The sequence below is a fragment of the Takifugu rubripes genome, chromosome 3 (genome assembly GCF_901000725.2).
Source record: "Takifugu rubripes chromosome 3, fTakRub1.2, whole genome shotgun sequence".
NCBI lineage: Eukaryota > Metazoa > Chordata > Actinopteri > Tetraodontiformes > Tetraodontidae > Takifugu > Takifugu rubripes.
The window spans coordinates 3,052,796-3,072,561 of NC_042287.1; the positions used below are offsets into that span (position 1 = coordinate 3,052,796).

The following is a 19,766-nucleotide window of genomic DNA, read 5'->3' on the forward strand; positions in this document are numbered from 1 at the left end:
ATGCCCGTTATTTTTCAAACAAATGGAACCGTTCAACACACGCGCTGTGTTTAAGAAGATGCCCTTTCGCGCAAGAAGGTACAAAAAGGACAACACGCACGTGTCTCTCCTAACCCTGTTAACAACCATGTCCACTTTCTTTGTTTAGTCTTGCTGTCCTTTACAGTTTACTGCCACCCCATGGCCTGGAGTGGAAGTAAATGGGCTGTTGGGCACTATTGCATTGCACGCTTCCCACTCCGAGCAGGAAAGACACCCATAAAACACAGATTTTGCCATCGGCGCCAAGTTGCGTTTGACGGCACTACGCTTACATACAGACGCACGGAACGCTCGCGCTCGGCTGCTTTGACAATGCACTGCTGTTTGCATTGAAGCCGGTGCCAAGCAAACACATGCATCCTGTGTAACACTAAACATTTTATTGGACAAAATATCAGGGGAGAGCGCGTACGCAGTCCCCCACTAACAGAAATTATGCAGTCGAGATTCCCACATTTGGGGAATTCGCAAGGGTCAGTACTGCCTCAGTGCAATGGCAGAGCCTCGCCCTGGGTGAACCACCTTCCTGATCATGGTGTCTCCCCTGCCAGGTAGTATGAGTTGCTGGCCTCACAGTTGAGCCCGCAGTCCTTGCCAACTGGCTTCTTGCTGACGGTGCTGGCAGTCAAAGCCTCCAAAGTACCACAGCTCAAGTACGCTTCAATAGTCACAGATTAGCAACATGTTGATGCTATGCGATACATTTTCTCCAAATTCAGGTTATGCTTTACTCGGTGACATTTGACTCTTTACAATCACACCCTGGCACGTTCCCTCTCCGGAATAAAGCTGAAATGTCCATTCTATGCCCGTTATTTTTCAAACAAATGGAACCGTTCAAACACACGCGCTGTGTTTAAGAAGATGCCTTTCGCGCAAGGAGGTACAAAAAGGACAACACGCACGTGTCTCTCCTAACCCTGTTAACAACCATGTCCACTTTCTTTGTTTAGTCTTGCTGTCCTTTACAGTTACTGCCACCCCATGGCCTGGAGTGGAAGTAAATGGGCTGTTGGGCACTATTGCATTGCACGCTTCCCACTCCGAGCAGGAAAGACACTCGTAAAACACAGATTTTGCCATCGGCGCCAAGTTGCGTTTGACGGCACTACGCTTACATACAGACGCACGGAACGCTCGCGCTCGGCTGCTTTGACAATGCACTGCTGTTTGCATTGAAGCCGGTGCCAAGCAAACACATGCATCCTGCGTAACACTAAACATTTTATTGGACAAAATATCAGGGGAGAGCGCGTACGCAGTCCCCCACTAACAGAAATTATGCAGTCGAGATTCCCACATTTGGGGAATTCGCAAGGGTCAGTACTGCCTCAGTGCAATGGCAGAGCCTCGCCCTGGGTGAACCACCTTCCTGATCATGGTGTCTCCCCTGCCAGGTAAGTATGAGTTGCTGGCCTCACAGTTGAGCCCGCAGTCCTTGCCAACTGGCTTCTTGCTGACGGTGCTGGCAGTCAAAGCCTCCAAAGTACCACAGCTCAAGTACGCTTCAATAGTCACAGATTAGCAACATGTTGATGCTATGCGATGCATTTTCTCCAAATTCAGGTTATGCTTTACTCGATGACATTTGACTCTTTACAATCGCACCCTGGCACGTTCCCTCTCCAGAATAAAGCTGAAATGTCCATTCTATGCCCGTTATTTTTCAAACAAATGGAACCGTTCAAACACACGCGCTGTGTTTAAGAAGATGCCTTTCGCGCAAGAAGGTACAAAAAGGACAACACGCACGTGTCTCTCCTAACCCTGTTAACAACCATGTCCACTTTCTTTGTTTAGTCTTGCTGTCCTTTACAGTTACTGCCACCCCATGGCCTGGAGTGGAAGTAAATGGGCTGTTGGGCACTATTGCATTGCACGCTTCCCACTCCGAGCAGGAAAGACACCCATAAAACACAGATTTTGCCATCGGCGCCAAGTTGCGTTTGACGGCACTACGCTTACATACAGACGCACGGAACGCTCGCGCTCGGCTGCTTTGACAATGCACTGCTGTTTGCATTGAAGCCGGTGCCAAGCAAACACATGCATCCTGTGTAACACTAAACATTTTATTGGACAAAACATCAGGGGAGAGCGCGTACGCAGTCCCCCACTAACAGAAATTATGCAGTCGAGATTCCCACATTTGGGGAATTCGCAAGGGTCAGTACTGCCTCAGTGCAATGGCAGAGCCTCGCCCTGGGTGAACCACCTTCCTGATCATGGTGTCTCCCCTGCCAGGTAAGTATGAGTTGCTGGCCTCACAGTTGAGCCCGCAGTCCTTGCCAACTGGCTTCTTGCTGACGGTGCTGGCAGTCAAAGCCTCCAAAGTACCACAGCTCAAGTACGCTTCAATAGTCACAGATTAGCAACATGTTGATGCTATGCGATACATTTTCTCCAAATTCAGGTTATGCTTTACTCGGTGACATTTGACTCTTTACAATCACACCCTGGCACGTTCCCTCTCCGGAATAAAGCTGAAATGTCCATTCTATGCCCGTTATTTTTCAAACAAATGGAACCGTTCAAACACACGCGCTGTGTTTAAGAAGATGCCTTTCGCGCAAGAAGGTACAAAAGGACAACACGCACGTGTCTCTCCTAACCCTGTTAACAACCATGTCCACTTTCTTTGTTTAGTCTTGCTGTCCTTTACAGTTACTGCCACCCCATGGCCTGGAGTGGAAGTAAATGGGCTGTTGGGCACTATTGCATTGCACGCTTCCCACTCCGAGCAGGAAAGACACCCATAAAACACAGATTTTGCCATCGGCGCCAAGTTGCGTTTGACGGCACTACGCTTACATACAGACGCACGGAACGCTCGCGCTCGGCTGCTTTGACAATGCACTGCTGTTTGCATTGAAGCCGGGTGCCAAGCAAACACATGCATCCTGTGTAACACTAAACATTTTATTGGACAAAACATCAGGGGAGAGCGCGTACGCAGTCCCCCACTAACAGAAATTATGCAGTCGAGATTCCCACATTTGGGGAATTCGCAAGGGTCAGTACTGCCTCAGTGCAATGGCAGAGCCTCGCCCTGGGTGAACCACCTTCCTGATCATGGTGTCTCCCCTGCCAGGTAAGTATGAGTTGCTGGCCTCACAGTTGAGCCCGCAGTCCTTGCCAACTGGCTTCTTGCTGACGGTGCTGGCAGTCAAAGCCTCCAAAGTACCACAGCTCAAGTACGCTTCAATAGTCACAGATTAGCAACATGTTGATGCTATGCGATACATTTTCTCCAAATTCAGGTTATGCTTTACTCGGTGACATTTGACTCTTTACAATCACACCCTGGCACGTTCCCTCTCCGGAATAAAGCTGAAATGTCCATTCTATGCCCGTTATTTTTCAAACAAATGGAACCGTTCAAACACACGCGCTGTGTTTAAGAAGATGCCTTTCGCGCAAGAAGGTACAAAAAGGACAACACGCACGTGTCTCTCCTAACCCTGTTAACAACCATGTCCACTTTCTTTGTTTAGTCTTGCTGTCCTTTACAGTTACTGCCACCCCATGGCCTGGAGTGGAAGTAAATGGGCTGTTGGGCACTATTGCATTGCACGCTTCCCACTCCGAGCAGGAAAGACACCCATAAAACACAGATTTTGCCATCGGCGCCAAGTTGCGTTTGACGGCACTACGCTTACATACAGACGCACGGAACGCTCGCGCTCGGCTGCTTTGACAATGCACTGCTGTTTGCATTGAAGCCGGTGCCAAGCAAACACATGCATCCTGCGTAACACTAAACATTTTATTGGACAAAATATCAGGGGAGAGCGCGTACGCAGTCCCCCACTAACAGAAATTATGCAGTCGAGATTCCCACATTTGGGGAATTCGCAAGGGTCAGTACTGCCTCAGTGCAATGGCAGAGCCTCGCCCTGGGTGAACCACCTTCCTGATCATGGTGTCTCCCCTGCCAGGTAAGTATGAGTTGCTGGCCTCACAGTTGAGCCCGCAGTCCTTGCCAACTGGCTTCTTGCTGACGGTGCTGGCAGTCAAAGCCTCCAAAGTACCACAGCTCAAGTACGCTTCAATAGTCACAGATTAGCAACATGTTGATGCTATGCGATACATTTTCTCCAAATTCAGGTTATGCTTTACTCGGTGACATTTGACTCTTTACAATCACACCCTGGCACGTTCCCTCTCCGGAATAAAGCTGAAATGTCCATTCTATGCCCGTTATTTTTCAAACAAATGGAACCGTTCAAACACACGCGCTGTGTTTAAGAAGATGCCTTTCGCGCAAGGAGGTACAAAAGGACAACACGCACGTGTCTCTCCTAACCCTGTTAACAACCATGTCCACTTTCTTTGTTTAGTCTTGCTGTCCTTTACAGTTACTGCCACCCCATGGCCTGGAGTGGAAGTAAATGGGCTGTTGGGCACTATTGCATTGCACGCTTCCCACTCCGAGCAGGAAAGACACTCGTAAAACACAGATTTTGCCATCGGCGCCAAGTTGCGTTTGACGGCACTACGCTTACATACAGACGCACGGAACGCTCGCGCTCGGCTGCTTTGACAATGCACTGCTGTTTGCATTGAAGCCGGTGCCAAGCAAACACATGCATCCTGCGTAACACTAAACATTTTATTGGACAAAATATCAGGGGAGAGCGCGTACGCAGTCCCCCACTAACAGAAATTATGCAGTCGAGATTCCCACATTTGGGGAATTCGCAAGGGTCAGTACTGCCTCAGTGCAATGGCAGAGCCTCGCCCTGGGTGAACCACCTTCCTGATCATGGTGTCTCCCCTGCCAGGTAAGTATGAGTTGCTGGCCTCACAGTTGAGCCCGCAGTCCTTGCCAACTGGCTTCTTGCTGACGGTGCTGGCAGTCAAAGCCTCCAAAGTACCACAGCTCAAGTACGCTTCAATAGTCACAGATTAGCAACATGTTGATGCTATGCGATGCATTTTCTCCAAATTCAGGTTATGCTTTACTCGATGACATTTGACTCTTTACAATCGCACCCTGGCACGTTCCCTCTCCAGAATAAAGCTGAAATGTCCATTCTATGCCCGTTATTTTTCAAACAAATGGAACCGTTCAAACACACGCGCTGTGTTTAAGAAGATGCCTTTCGCGCAAGAAGGTACAAAAAGGACAACACGCACGTGTCTCTCCTAACCCTGTTAACAACCATGTCCACTTTCTTTGTTTAGTCTTGCTGTCCTTTACAGTTACTGCCACCCCATGGCCTGGAGTGGAAGTAAATGGGCTGTTGGGCACTATTGCATTGCACGCTTCCCACTCCGAGCAGGAAAGACACCCATAAAACACAGATTTTGCCATCGGCGCCAAGTTGCGTTTGACGGCACTACGCTTACATACAGACGCACGGAACGCTCGCGCTCGGCTGCTTTGACAATGCACTGCTGTTTGCATTGAAGCCGGTGCCAAGCAAACACATGCATCCTGTGTAACACTAAACATTTTATTGGACAAAACATCAGGGGAGAGCGCGTACGCAGTCCCCCACTAACAGAAATTATGCAGTCGAGATTCCCACATTTGGGGAATTCGCAAGGGTCAGTACTGCCTCAGTGCAATGGCAGAGCCTCGCCCTGGGTGAACCACCTTCCTGATCATGGTGTCTCCCCTGCCAGGTAAGTATGAGTTGCTGGCCTCACAGTTGAGCCCGCAGTCCTTGCCAACTGGCTTCTTGCTGACGGTGCTGGCAGTCAAAGCCTCCAAAGTACCACAGCTCAAGTACGCTTCAATAGTCACAGATTAGCAACATGTTGATGCTATGCGATACATTTTCTCCAAATTCAGGTTATGCTTTACTCGGTGACATTTGACTCTTTACAATCACACCCTGGCACGTTCCCTCTCCGGAATAAAGCTGAAATGTCCATTCTATGCCCGTTATTTTTCAAACAAATGGAACCGTTCAAACACACGCGCTGTGTTTAAGAAGATGCCTTTCGCGCAAGAAGGTACAAAAAGGACAACACGCACGTGTCTCTCCTAACCCTGTTAACAACCATGTCCACTTTCTTTGTTTAGTCTTGCTGTCCTTTACAGTTACTGCCACCCCATGGCCTGGAGTGGAAGTAAATGGGCTGTTGGGCACTATTGCATTGCACGCTTCCCACTCCGAGCAGGAAAGACACCCATAAAACACAGATTTTGCCATCGGCGCCAAGTTGCGTTTGACGGCACTACGCTTACATACAGACGCACGGAACGCTCGCGCTCGGCTGCTTTGACAATGCACTGCTGTTTGCATTGAAGCCGGTGCCAAGCAAACACATGCATCCTGTGTAACACTAAACATTTTATTGGACAAAACATCAGGGGAGAGCGCGTACGCAGTCCCCCACTAACAGAAATTATGCAGTCGAGATTCCCACATTTGGGGAATTCGCAAGGGTCAGTACTGCCTCAGTGCAATGGCAGAGCCTCGCCCTGGGTGAACCACCTTCCTGATCATGGTGTCTCCCCTGCCAGGTTAGTGTCCCTCGCGGGTGACGTTCAAATCATAATGCGAAATTTGGGATGGAGGTAAATCAGTAAAACTTTTTTGTAGCACCTGTAAATTTGCTTCTGCGTGCTCGAAATGTTTTTTTTCCTCCCCGCAACTTTTTGCGTGAAAGCAAACTTTCCACTGGCAGGATAATGTCGTCAATAGCGAACGTTCGTGTCTCCCTAGATTTATAATAAAAATAAATATTTGAGAGAATCTTTCGAAATTGTTTTGTTGACGTGCCTTCATGCTCGAATTGCTTGTTCATCTTGTTTTGCGAATTAAATGTTTACGTTGAATATTGTGACCAACATATCTATTGAGTATTTCAAACAAAAGATTGTCCGCGAGTGTGCAGGGACAATACAACCCAGACAGGTGGGAAATGGGGGGACAATATAACCTAGACAAGTGAGGTCAGTGTAGTATCTGAAGCCTGTGTATTGATCCTCAGCAGGCCTTTACCTCTGTAATATCTTAACTTGTTTTTCATCCATCCTGGCACCATCTCAAATATGTTCCATCTGTGTCCTGTCACCTATGTTTTTCTGTGCTTGTGATTGAATGTCTTGTTATTCGCCAAGGGGAATTGCTATGAAGGAGTCAAAGGGTCCACAGGTTCTTGGGTTCTCGTCTAACAGACTGGACTCTATACCATATGGTTGATTATATTGTGTCACGAGGTCACAAGAAAGGAATGCTTGCTCGTGACACTTTGCTTTCGTTGTTTTTTTCAGATAAAGCTTTCGCAATGGACCCATTAATGCCATCTCTCTGTATTCTGGACACGAGTGCGCCACAAGATGGGCAGCAGTGCATTCTGAAGGCCTCGAAAGAGGCACGGGACCAGCCGAAACCACATCAGCCCACTGGTGACAGTGGACTGAGATGTCTTAACACTGCCTGTGATGAAGGTAATCCCTTGGCATCAGGGGCAAAGATATGTTTTGATGCTCTGTTGACTCACCCTACTTGGACAAATTTGTCTGCTTGGCATTAAAGACATAACCGTTTGTCTTCAGCTAAAAGGAGATGCCGCCTGGTCACCCAAAATCCCTCAGAGGTGCAGTAGATGGGTCAGCTAATTCTGACTTTTGGCAAGTAGCGAGGCAAAAGCTTCCACTGGCTGGTGGAAAATGATGTTGGCTACATTAAATAGTAAGTGTGCTGTTCTAAACAAAATAAATCTTTACTCATTCTTGTCCCCGTTAAGTGATTCATAATTTGATGTGTAATTTGATGTTTCAGTATCATCGATCGCCACATTAAAGAAAATCAACAGCCAGAGAGAAGACCGATAAATGACGGGTGGGTTAAGGATTATCCCCTCAAGTACATCCAGTTCTTACTGCAAGTCTCCTGCCATCTAGAGATGTGTGTGGACAGAGCCATTTAAGGACAGGGCGGTTAAAGTCGTTTACTGTCAGGAGATGTGGAAGTGGTACAGCCTCCATAAGCGACTTCAGGCTGACCCTCAATGTGGAAGTGACCATGAGAGGATGGTCCAGGAAACACACACCTCTGTTAAGCAATGGTTGGTCATGGCTGAAAATGACATCGCCACCAGCTCCCTGAAAAGATTCCGCAAATACATTCTTGACAGAGAGGTAGGTCGACACAACCTCGTGCAACAGTGTGGATATTTTTACTGATATTTATATGTCTTTCAGGGTGCGCCCCCTCCTACAGCAACTGCCACTTCCAGCTGATCAGCATCTACAGTTGCTACCGTTCAGGAGAATGATGCCATGCTTGGTGAGGCTCTTGCCTCATTTGAACGAAAAGGTAATTGTTCTTAATATTATGCAAGCGCTTTTCACAACGCAGTGAGGACTGAAGCTACTCAGGGCCCAGCCTCTAGACATTTTAGATACCGTATTTTCACGACTATAAGGCGCACCTAAAACACTGAGATTTTCTCAAATATCGACGGTGCGCCTTATAATATGGAGCGCCTTGTGTGTAGACTGAGTTCCAAAATCTGCTGTGCGCCTTTGGTGGGTGCACTACGGTAAACACTCCACCAATCTATCAGCGGCATAAGGATCCCCTAAAATAGCGCCGGTCAAGCGAGACGCATATGAATGAGGCTTACTTTAAACTGCAGGCCATCGAATATGCGTCTGAAAATGGCAATCGAGCAATCTTAGTGTTTTCGCTTTATGAGGAGGCGGCATCTCTCCATACGCGCAAGGACAACTGTTGCGGAGCGGCTGCCCGCGGACTACCAGGAGAGGGTGGCCATCTTCCGCACCTACTACCGCGCCCAGCCACATCACCAACATGGATGAGATCCCTCTGACTTTTAACATCCCTTTGACCCACAAAGTGGAGAAAAGGGGACCATCACGGTGGCGATACGCACAACGGGGCACGAGAAGTCGTCGTTCACCGTGGTTCTCGGCTGCCACGGAAACGGACAGAGCACTGGATGACGGAAGGCAAACACTCCTTCACAAAGACTATGAGGCAGCGGCCACCATATACGGGTGGATTGTAGACGCATGGGCTATGATACCGTCTTCATGTATTGTTAGAGCTTTCACAAAATCGACGCTGAACCGGAACCGGTCGGTGAGTCCGATTCAGATGCTTAAGAAGAGGAATTCGGGATGTTGGAAATTGAAATAGTGCAGCTGTTTAATTTAGATAAAGAAGATGAAAACTTTGATGGTTTTGTGGCAGAAGAATGAATATTTTGTTCAATAAATGTGTCGAATCTCACTGTTTTATTTTCGTTGTCATTTTTTACTGTATATTTCAGCATGCACCTAATAATATGGTGTGCCTTATGTATGTTTTCAATCCAGAAATAGCACCCATAACTGAGACTGCGCCTTTTAATACAGTGTGCCTTATGGCTGTGAAAATACGGTAAGTTATGTTTACGTTGGGCTTTCCCTCCCACATTTGACTAAAGCTGCAGCAGAGGACACAAGACCTGGAAAACAGGGCCAGCAAGGGTCTGCACAGAAGTGCCTCAGACGCACCACTGCAACATCATCAGCCCAACCTGAGGTAATCCATAAAAACAAGATCAAGTTTGAGTATTCAGTGACTGTTGGATAAAGTCGTGTGTTTTCTTATTAGGTGTTGAGATAAATCTCAGACATTTATCCTGAAGTTCTTCACATCCCAACTACAAATCCCAGAATGCATTATTTAGCAGAGCAGGCTGCTAATCACGAAGTGGGGACACCTGGAAGGTGTTCCTGCACTGGAGGCAGCGCTTAAAAGGGTCTCACTCTGCACTAAAAGGTACTCACTCTGCACTGAGGAAAGAAACACTGATAAAGAGAAGACAATTTCAACACAGGGTTCCTCCCAAAGACGTCACTGGTATGAAAGAAACTGATTTGATGGAGATATGTGTTTGAATTATTTGTTAAATTGTTTCTTTTTGTGTTAAAGGTTTTCAACCTAATCCTGATACTAATGCTAATGCCAATGTAAGCCAAACAATCTTGAAAATAAAATAAAGATTGAGGTGAAACAGAAGAGTTGATCTAGCGTCCTTTGGGGGTTTATGGAACCAGGCCATTTCAAGTTGGGCAGGTGCTGAAATAAGGCAGATAACTTGACATCAGGTGACATGAGGGATGGTCTGCTCCCATTGGGCTCCCAAAAGTTGACATTACTGTACATGGCTGAAAGAGGAGGAAACAAATGGACTCTTCCAGAGCGCTGTATCTTTTCAGGATAAGCATGGAAAGATGAAGTGGAGGGAGGTCCTGAAGGATGACAGGATGTGGTTTTATCCCCCTGAAATGTCTGGAGTGGGAGGCAAGACTGTTCCATCGACAGACTCCTTTTTCCGCAATTGTGTCTTTTTCTGAAGACCAGTAGGTGTGAGGCATTACAGCCTGCGGTGTCCCAGAGCTGCGTGCCCGGCGCGGGAAAACAAGACCGCTTTTCTGTACCATTGCAGTTACTCATACAGTCAGACAGATCTGCCACGTATTTGGCTGCTACTCCATTAACAGTACGGTGAGTCTTGTTGGATTGCAATACCTCTCGTGTGTCACTGCCAATCCGCGTGTTCTTTGAATGAAGACTTCAAGATGAATAATGCCAATTTCAAAATGTATTTAACAATAGAACCAATTCAAGATACAAATATTACAGAGCTCCGGGCCAGTTCATAACCCTACAATAACAGAGTCCATTGCCAGGGCATGAAGTCTGACAACCTAACTATCCCATGACCCAATCTTTTATAGAAACACAGATGCAAATTATCAATGCTAATTCAGTCCAATTCAGTCCTTCTTCTTGGATGACCTCGTCTTCTTCCAGTCCCATTGGATGCTTACACAGTCCTTGTTTTCCGTTGTCTCCCAAATGGCCAGTTCAAAGTGCACCTTCTTGCAGAGGAACTTATCAACACCAGTAAACTATTCTGTCACGTTTTATGATGGGGGTTTCATTTCTGTCTGACTATCTCATCCTGCCTCCAACTGTCTAAACAACATTCATGTCAAGGAAGGGTCAACTGACTTGCTTATCTTTTATTCCTACTAAAGATTATATACTATCCCTAACTTCTAAACTAACTGTAACAGAAAACAAAAACATATAGTATAACACATGCTAACAAGATGAAAGAATTCTCTTCAGTCTCCGCTTTGCTTCAACATCTTTTGAATTCTTAGTGTGACTGCTCTGTCGTGCCTCACTGTTGTCGGGGCTGGCTGGAGGGGCAAGTCCCTGGCTGACCTGCAGGGGGAGTGCCAAGCGTTTCCAGTCGACCCAGCATGTTCACCTGCTCACCTGTGGCCAATCTGCTAGGATTGGCTGCCTGACGGGTTCAGGTATAAAGACCTGTCTGGAGAGCGTCGGAGAAGCCTCTCGTCCTATCTGGTGTGCTGGAGTGGAGTTCGTCAGCTGAGCCCTGAGCTTGTCACGTTCCGTAGCCTGACGGCCGCAGGAGTTTGGAGTTTTCCCTCTTTGTAACTACTTGGACTTCTGCTTTTTATATTCCACTTGGTTCTTTTAATATTATTTTGGGTTGGAAATCCTTATCTTTGGTCTCCCCATTTTATGTCATGGCTACCTTGAGCCAAGTATCTGTGACATTAGTGAAATGCATGCAAGGCTGGCTCATGGGAATTTAAGCATAATTTGATCAATTTAGACAGGGTGTCTGCCTCTTGATGGATCGCGCTGAGGGCACATGGCCAATGTGGGGCGCCAGGTCCAGGAAAGCCACTGTGAGGAGTACCTGCAGAGGAAAGACCTGTACACCACTCTGCTCACACAGTACAGTGAACCTGGAAAGAGCGCAAGTGAGATTTTAGATTTTTTTTAAAAAATTGAATCTGTGGACAAGTCTAAAATAGAATGTCGTGCAGATTTTCATTGTTTTGCTGTCCCCCCTTCACCAATTTGTCATTTTGAATATATTACTCTTATTTCAGAGAGTTTGAACCCAAAGTTTCAATTGCCCCCACATCGAAGAGAGCTGCCATCCCCAAAGCTGCTTAGGAAAGCCTTCCTCCTTGCAGAGGCTGAGAATGTTGAGGAATACTGGGCACAGATAATGTCTACGTTTGGGGAAAGTGCTCAAACACGACTCCACCAAAAGGTAAATTTGTTTGTGTGTTAACTGAATTTTGACGCCTTTCTTTGTGTCTAATTAAAGAAGTGCATCATGTCATTGCCTACTGTTAGAGTTAAAACAGAGCAACACGGCAGAACCATGCGTGAATCAACAAAAGACACAGACACGCGGGTGCGCTTGCAAGGGAGAACGAGCAGCAGTTCACTCAGGAACGCCCTTCGTCACTCTGCTGCAAACCTCCGTTTATTCACATCAGCTTGTTATCACTTTATGGTATTTCACCCCCTCCCTAGACGTTCTCAAGGTTTCAGATGAGCAGTCTCACAATAAATCTGGTATTCTGGAAAAGTGTATTAAATCATAAAAGTGAAAACACTGTTCCTCCTTCATCTGCTTAGGTGCTAAACATACAAATGCATTTTAAGCGATAATAATAGAATTATTCTCACATTTTCCTCCTGTTTATCGTTGAATGCATCTAGATTTTTATCCATGATACATCTTTTCCCCATTGAACATCCAATGTATTACTTCATTTTCCTAGACAATAAATTTCATACACTAACCACAGTTCAATGTGGGTGCAACTTAAGACATTTCAGACATGCAGTGCATTAGTCCATTCTTCTTGTGGCTCAGGTTCTGACGGGGTTCAGCCGTTGCTGAACCTATACAGGCCGTCAGCCGTTTACAGACGAGCCGTCACTGCTCCCTTGTTTTCACCTGGAAGTGTCCGTTGTTTCTTACAGTGGGAAAGATGGACCCACGAGGGCCGTTCCGCTATCCGCACCGCTGTAGGTGTCTTCAGCAGGATCTGGAATGGACCTTCCCAGCGTGGGTCAGTTCCACTTGGCTCTTCGAATGCGCTTCACCCACACATAGTCTCCCACGCCAATGCTGTTATCTTCTTCGTGGGGAGGCAAAGGCACATCTGGCAGATTATTCATTCTTTGAACATCTTTTGCTTGCAGCATTTTTCTCACGTAATCTGCAACTTTCATTTCTACTTCATCATCTCCTGTCTCTGTTCCTTCTTCATCTGCTTAGGTGCTAAACATACAAATGCATTTAAGCCTTAACAATAGAATAATTATTCTCACACTACACAGCCACTTAAGTCAACAAAGTAACAAATACAGGTCTTTGACTGTTTGTATACGTTTTCAGATCTGCAAGAAATTGTCTGGTGACCACTGCAGAGTGGTGCACCAACGTTGGCAACAAGCGGAGTCAGATCCTCATGTCTGTTCTGACCTGCGAGGAGTCTTTGGAAAAGATGCAGCGGATGGCCAAAGGGCTCATGGAGCGGCATGAGAGGTGGCTCCACAACTTATGTACACGCACCGCGGCTGTTGTCAACAGGGACGACAGCACCTCGTCTACATGTCGCCTCTGGTGCCTCGTCTCAATGAGAGGTGCCAGCAGCTGTTTGGGGTGGTGGAGGACGCTAACTACAGGGCTCCTGTGCCGCCTGGTGGAGAGCAAATCAGTCTTGAGGACTTGTTTTGTCAATCGACTTTCAATGTCCCTGACCGTTGTGCTCGGACTACAAACACACTGCAAGCTGATGAGGACGAGGGGGACGGGGAGGGGCCCTCGGACAAGGCTTCCTGTGACATTGAGTCCCCAGATGATGACACGGGATACATTTCAGACGGCGTTGCCGATCACCTGACTCCTCTCACGAAGAACCTACACCTCACTGACCAGGCTGTCGCTGATGACTTTGACCCCTGCGCAGAGGACGTGTGCGGTCCAGATCATCTCCCGGGGTACAAGCACTTGGAGGAGCTCAGCAAAGTCCTGTGGGACATTGCATTAGAAGAGGGAAAGCTCGCCATCAGCAACTCTACAAGGCAGAGGGTCATCACTACATGGAACAGGCTTTATCTCCATGACCGAAGCCTCCACCAGTTTGACAGCCTTTACTCTGCACGCTGGGGCAACGCTTTCTTCGGCCGCACCAACGGAGACCAACCCTCTGAATCGTCTTTGGTGCAAAAGCTCAACTTCAGCAAACGACATTCAGCTGCCCACCTGCTGGGCTCCAGGAAGAATAGGCTGATGTACTGCTTTGTCCAACAGCTGTGGCTGCACCCACACTGCAGAGTGAAGGCTGGCGGGTTACCGCACAAACATCTCTTGACCACATTACACCAGCGTGTCCAAAAGAGAGTGACTGTGGATGATGCTGAGCTAAGCAAGCTGGGGATTCCTATACTAAAAATCAACAGTAAATCCACTGCACACTTTATCAGGCGATAGGCGGCCTTGTCAGCCACCCATGTGACTGACCAAGGCCAATCAGAGCATCACGCAATGCAGTCAACCTCCAGCACTGTGCCCCCCCACTGTCCCGGACCTGCCCCTGTTCTTAGGGGGCAGGTCCGGGACATCTTTTCCTCCTTTTTCTTGTTTTTTTTTTTGTTTTTTTCATGATTGCTCTCTTCAGTTTTTCCACTTTGGACCCCCACAGGAAGTAAAAGATGGCTCTCTCCAGTTCTAAGATCACACTTCTGGGAGGGAAAATAACAGAACTGATCAGTAAAAGCAAAGGTAAAATCACTGATTTGGTAATTAAAACCTTTCCTTCCATAGTCAGTCCTCTAAGTCCCCAGAATCCTAGTTTTTGTCTGACTTTTCCTACCATGTCCGGCCAATTTGTTTTCCCTCCCGATCAAATTTAGCACCAAGTATTTTTTTGGTCAGTCTGTGTCACGGTCAGGGGGAGTCCTGTCATCTCTGTCGCTGTCCATGGTCCGTAAAACTGGGCTCATGTATTTTCTTTAGTTTTGACCCAGAGGCCCGTCCAAACCAGTCAGTCAAGTCCAGCATCCTGTTAACAGATAAAAGGTCAGTGCATAAAACATTCACGTCGTCCATATATAAAATACACCTTGTTTCCAGTCCCCCACTCCCCGGCACTTGCACCCCATTGATTCGTTTGTCCCTTCTCAAGATCTGTGCCAGTGGTTCAATAAGACGTATTCAGATAACGTAGAAGTGGGCCGATAACAGACGCCCCTGACGGACACCGCAGTTAATGTCCACTGCTTTTGTCAGATGTCCATTAAACAAAATTTTGCTGGTGATGTCCCGGTACAGCAAACCCACCCAAGCTACGAATCTTTCTGGGAACCCCATTTTTTGCAGTACCTGGAAAAGGTACTGGTGCGAGACCCGATCAAAGGCTTTTTCAAAATCTAAATTTAAAACTACTAGCCGCATGTTTCTGTCTCTCGCATAACAGATGGTGTCTCGGATCAGTACGAGGCTGTCGGTGATCAAGGCTGTCAATCACCTCTTCTAAAAACATGGACATAGGTGTTGCTAAAAGTTTACAGTCAACATTTAAAAGAGTGATAGGTCTCCGGTTCTTTAGTTCTGTCTTGTCTTTTTGTTTGAAGGAGAGTCACTATCCCTACTCAAACTGTCAGGAAGTCGGTCGAGTCCTTCAAATGCCATAAAAACAGTGATTAAATCGGGTGATAAAAGGTCCCAAAAAGTCAAATAAAATTCTACAGGAAGTCCATCTTGTCCAGGGGACTTCCCAGTTTTAAAACTATGTAGAGAATTATTTAACTCTAAAAGGGTAAAATCCTGGGATAAAAGCACACTGTTGTTCAGTTTTATTTAGGAATTTTAAAATTTCATTCATGGTGTCAATTTGAACAGGTTTTTCTTTATACAATTTTCCATAAAAGCTTTCAATTGTCTCTTTAATTCCATCTACTGTTTCGGTTGTGCACCCATTTTCTTTAGTCAATTTTGTAATGGTCCCTCCTTTGTTTATGATTTTCTTGAAGAAATACCTTCTGCACTTTTCCCCCTCCTCAATTTCCCGTTCCTTGCTTCTTAAAATTACACCTTTGCTTTGAATTTCTGATAAAACCGACATCTCTTTTTTTTACTTGTTTAATTTCTTCATTAAAATCGATACCTTGTTGGTTAAGGTTAAAATAGCGCTGTAGTCGCTTCTGCAGTCCCATCATGCGTCTGGTTTCCCTATTCGTTTTTCCTTACCTGCCTGCCTAAAGAAAGTCCGGGTCCTTCCCTTCACCATTTCCCACCAGTGTGCTCGTGTGTCGTAGAAGTCCTGAAGGGTCTGCCACTCTTTGTACTGCTCCCTGTACTGTCTAACTAACTCCCTATCTTCCAAGAGGGAGCAGTTGAGTTTCCACAGACCACTTCCTGATGTCACACCTGAAGGCAGTGAAAGGGTGCAGGAGAGCACGAGGTGATCGGAGAAGAAGACAGGTGTTAGTCTAGCATCAGTTGCTGGGCAGTCCTCTGTAAAAACATAATCTATGCGGGAGGCTCTGGTGCCATCACCACTGAACCAGGTGAAGCCCTCCTCCCTGGGATGCATGGTTTTAAAACAGTCTTGAAGCATAAAATCCCTGCATATGCCCTGTAATAAAACTGATGTTTGGTCTACTTTAAAATCTTCCCCTGTTCTCCTATCTTTCCGACTTAAAATACAGTTAAAATCTCCCCCTACTACTAAAGGTGCCCAACCTAGCATGTGGGACTGCAAGTCTTCTAAAAGGTCATACCTGTCATTTTTATCATTAAAGCCATAAATATTTAAGATTTTAAAATCCTGTCCCATAAAAGTCAAATGTGTTAAAAGCGCCCGACCATTTCTCACCACAGTGCTACCTTTTACCAGAACCTGGGGATTTTTGATTAAAATGGCCACTCGATCATTTCTGTTTTCATTGGATCCACTCCAAAGGGATGTTTGTGGCCACATCTCCTCCCACTGGCGGTAGTGGTTTAAAAATGGTAGGCCACATTCCTGTATTAGAAACACATCAGACTTAAAGGAACTTAAAAAGGATAAAACACTTTGGGCTCTAATTTTTGACCTCACATTTCTCACATTGATAGTGGAAATGTTGAGTCATAAGTATGTTTAAAATGACAAGTACAACATTTTAAAAGAAGTAGGTATTTTAATAAGTAACAAAAACATTTACATTGCCTTGTTACTTGTGCTGTAACAGATCCTCATCGAAAGATCCCCCTACATCCAGGGGGTGGGCTTTGAGAATTTGTCTTCCTGAAAGCAAAGTCTGCGTGCTTTCTGAGTGGAGTTGACTGTAGTGCTACATTTAGAAAGGAACATACACTGGGTGAACTGGAAGAGGAGCCACTGTCCTGATCCACAGGGGGACTGTGGTGTTCAGATTCAGCTCTCCCCCTCTTCTCTCAGGCTGATTCAGCCCCAGAGTTGGACAGTTCAGATGCTGTTCTTTTTAAACTAGGTTGGGCATCTGGGAGGGAAGTGGAGCTCTGCTCCTCCACAATATGGAGACTCCTAATGGAGTCATCATCAGTAGAGGCGGGCCGAACCCCACTGTCTGCCTGATGGCTCCTCCCCAACTCCATGTCAACTTCAGCTAGGTGGGGCCCGGGCCCCTCCTGGAAGCCTTGGGGGTCTTCCCATTGTTGAATGGGGACCCTCCAAGCACAGTTCCAGATGCCATCCTCGTCTCTTACCTTGGTTGCCTGGCCTTTTAACAGTGCAGAATCTAGCCAACCAGATACAGATGTCTTCTGCATTCACCGTTTCATTAAACATTCTGACAGTCAGTTTTTCAACAGCAAATGCAGAAAAGTGGCTTTTAACATTTTCCAAATGGGTCCAAAAATCACGAAACAGAGCTGCAGAACAAAAACTTACATCGTATCCTTTGTTTGAAGGAAGGGTCAAAATACAATTTATATCATCCGGTCTAAATTTCAAAAGATTTTGTATAAACTTCCGTGAGAAATCTAAATGAGAGATCTTAACTTGGTCATCTTTAAAAGAAAACCTGACACTGTGATGCCTCCGCAGGCCGGCATAATTAGCCGACATGGCTGGAGGCACCACAAGCAGGGATAAAAGCTTGTAGAAGAAAAAATAACTTTAAAAGTAAGCTAAAAAAATATGTATTACTTAAAAAAAATATGCAAATACACAACGAAAGACCAGACACCAATCGTCCTCAGGTCACTCCAGCTCTGGCAGGGACCAGGAAACTGACATACCGACACAGTCACACAGATGCGTCCCCTTTTTTACCACCTCAACCACCGACCTCGACTACCTCATAGTCACACAGTTACATCCCCCTCTCCTCCCCCACAGCCAGAACCACCATCACTCGCACCATCCCAGACCAAAGGTCGCAAAGGTACTTTTGTCCCACAGCCTGGGCCTGTCTGCTCATCTGGTCAAATCAAAGGAACGCCTCCAATAGTCCGTCTTGCTGTTCCCAAACACGAGACATCCCAACCTCCTTGGAATCTATGGTCGCCTGGTCATTCCAACTTTTTAGACCCAGTGGTGCCGAGCCGACCGCATTCAAAGTACACATCTATGCACTGTCTGGTCAACCAACGAAAGGCCCCAAAAATACAGAAAAAAGACAAAAAGACTGTCAAAACACAAAAACATCATCATCTACAGGACTTGACAGCCAGACTTTTGAAACTTTTGCAGTCTTTCAAAGGGCTGAGGACATTCTTTTGGGAGTTCATTTCATTTTTTAATGTCTTCCCATTACATGCAGTATTTACCCTTTTGTAGCAGTCACTGGTAGATTAAGTGTTCTTGCTCTTCGGGGTCACCTGGGGCCACCTCTCTTTAATCGCAGTGCTTTATTAATTTACATACGACGCATCTATTTCCACTTCAAAGACAACTGGGGAAGTCTTCTGAGCCACAGCGTAGGAACCTGTCAGGGATCTCTGATAGCATCGTCACTGTTTTTGCTGCACAACAAATCAAATAAATGTTGTTCCTCAACACGATGGGCCTGGGGTATTCTTTACCTTCCCTATACTTTTTTTTATTCTGACTAAACCAAATCACTCATGAACACAAATAACATCAGTTGTGTGTTCAAATACAACATACACAGACCGTCATCACTTTCCCCTGCATTCATTTTTTCTGCCCAGCAGATGGCTGAATAGGGCAAATGCAACATAAAGAAGCCTTAAACTTAAGTGAAAGAGTTTGACAAATATTTACAATGATTTGTGAAATTTTACCGGTAAAAGCCAGAAGTAGTTAGACACTTTACACTTGTGCTTCCATATCAAAAAACGTCACTTTCCCACAATTTTTCTACACTGGTCTACATCCCATTTTGCATGTTGGGGAGCCAGCTTTTCAAAGCAGCACAAACTGAGTTTAACAGCAATACATCTAGATACAAATGCACAGGCTGCTTTGACCATGCATTAAGTATTCTATGCAACCGTTCATTTATATTGGACAAAATATCAGGGGAGAGCGCGGACGCAGTCCCCCACTACCAGAAATTATGCAGTCGAGATTCCCACATTTGGGGAATTCGCAAAGGTCAACACTGCCGCAGTGCAATGGCAGAGCCTCGCCCTGGGTGAACCACCTTCCTGATCATGGTGTCTCCCCTGCCAGGTAAGTATGAATTGTACAGCGCACGTTTGGGGAAGTCTTTCACAGTAACACAATTCTGACTCACGATGGCAGGAAATCATCACAATCACAAACATAGGAGTATATACGGGTATTTATGTGCAAGATGCTGGATGTTTATACAGAAAGCTCTGTATTTGATCAAAACGTTGTACTCGAAGCCCGTGTTTCCCATAATGCATAGCTGTTCCCCCACATCAGAATCTTTCTGAAA

The 19,766-nt window shown here is 46.2% G+C and overlaps 1 long non-coding RNA gene and 9 other non-coding genes across 11 annotated transcripts; 1 reads left to right on the forward strand and 9 right to left on the reverse strand.

The window, feature by feature from the left end:
- Window positions 1-437: 437 nt before the first annotated feature.
- On the reverse strand, window positions 438-600 carry LOC115249362 (U1 spliceosomal RNA). Its single transcript, XR_003888064.1, has one exon. It is a non-coding gene; the product is annotated as a U1 spliceosomal RNA (small nuclear RNA).
- A 683-nt stretch (window positions 601-1,283) lies between these two features.
- Window positions 1,284-1,447, reverse strand: LOC115249333 (U1 spliceosomal RNA). Its single transcript, XR_003888035.1, has one exon. It is a non-coding gene; the product is annotated as a U1 spliceosomal RNA (small nuclear RNA).
- A 683-nt stretch (window positions 1,448-2,130) lies between these two features.
- On the reverse strand, window positions 2,131-2,294 carry LOC115249334 (U1 spliceosomal RNA). Its single transcript, XR_003888036.1, has one exon. It is a non-coding gene; the product is annotated as a U1 spliceosomal RNA (small nuclear RNA).
- A 683-nt stretch (window positions 2,295-2,977) lies between these two features.
- On the reverse strand, window positions 2,978-3,141 carry LOC115249335 (U1 spliceosomal RNA). Its single transcript, XR_003888037.1, has one exon. It is a non-coding gene; the product is annotated as a U1 spliceosomal RNA (small nuclear RNA).
- Window positions 3,142-3,824: 683 nt separating this feature from the next.
- Window positions 3,825-3,988, reverse strand: LOC115249336 (U1 spliceosomal RNA). Its single transcript, XR_003888038.1, has one exon. It is a non-coding gene; the product is annotated as a U1 spliceosomal RNA (small nuclear RNA).
- A 682-nt stretch (window positions 3,989-4,670) lies between these two features.
- LOC115249337 (U1 spliceosomal RNA) lies at window positions 4,671-4,834 on the reverse strand. The gene has a single exon (XR_003888039.1). It is a non-coding gene; the product is annotated as a U1 spliceosomal RNA (small nuclear RNA).
- A 683-nt stretch (window positions 4,835-5,517) lies between these two features.
- LOC115249339 (U1 spliceosomal RNA) lies at window positions 5,518-5,681 on the reverse strand. Its single transcript, XR_003888041.1, has one exon. It is a non-coding gene; the product is annotated as a U1 spliceosomal RNA (small nuclear RNA).
- Window positions 5,682-6,364: 683 nt separating this feature from the next.
- On the reverse strand, window positions 6,365-6,528 carry LOC115249359 (U1 spliceosomal RNA). The gene has a single exon (XR_003888061.1). It is a non-coding gene; the product is annotated as a U1 spliceosomal RNA (small nuclear RNA).
- A 753-nt stretch (window positions 6,529-7,281) lies between these two features.
- On the forward strand, window positions 7,282-10,028 carry LOC115249072 (uncharacterized). 2 transcript variants are annotated; one of them, XR_003887781.1, is made up of 6 exons: window positions 7,282-7,450; window positions 7,559-7,694; window positions 7,785-8,143; window positions 8,207-8,321; window positions 9,347-9,554; window positions 9,627-10,028. It is a non-coding gene; the product is annotated as an uncharacterized lncRNA (long non-coding RNA). The 2 variants fall into 2 exon arrangements; XR_003887782.1 differs by having other exon boundaries at window positions 9,457-9,554.
- Window positions 10,029-19,378: 9,350 nt separating this feature from the next.
- On the reverse strand, window positions 19,379-19,542 carry LOC115249345 (U1 spliceosomal RNA). The gene has a single exon (XR_003888047.1). It is a non-coding gene; the product is annotated as a U1 spliceosomal RNA (small nuclear RNA).
- Window positions 19,543-19,766: the final 224 nt, after the last annotated feature.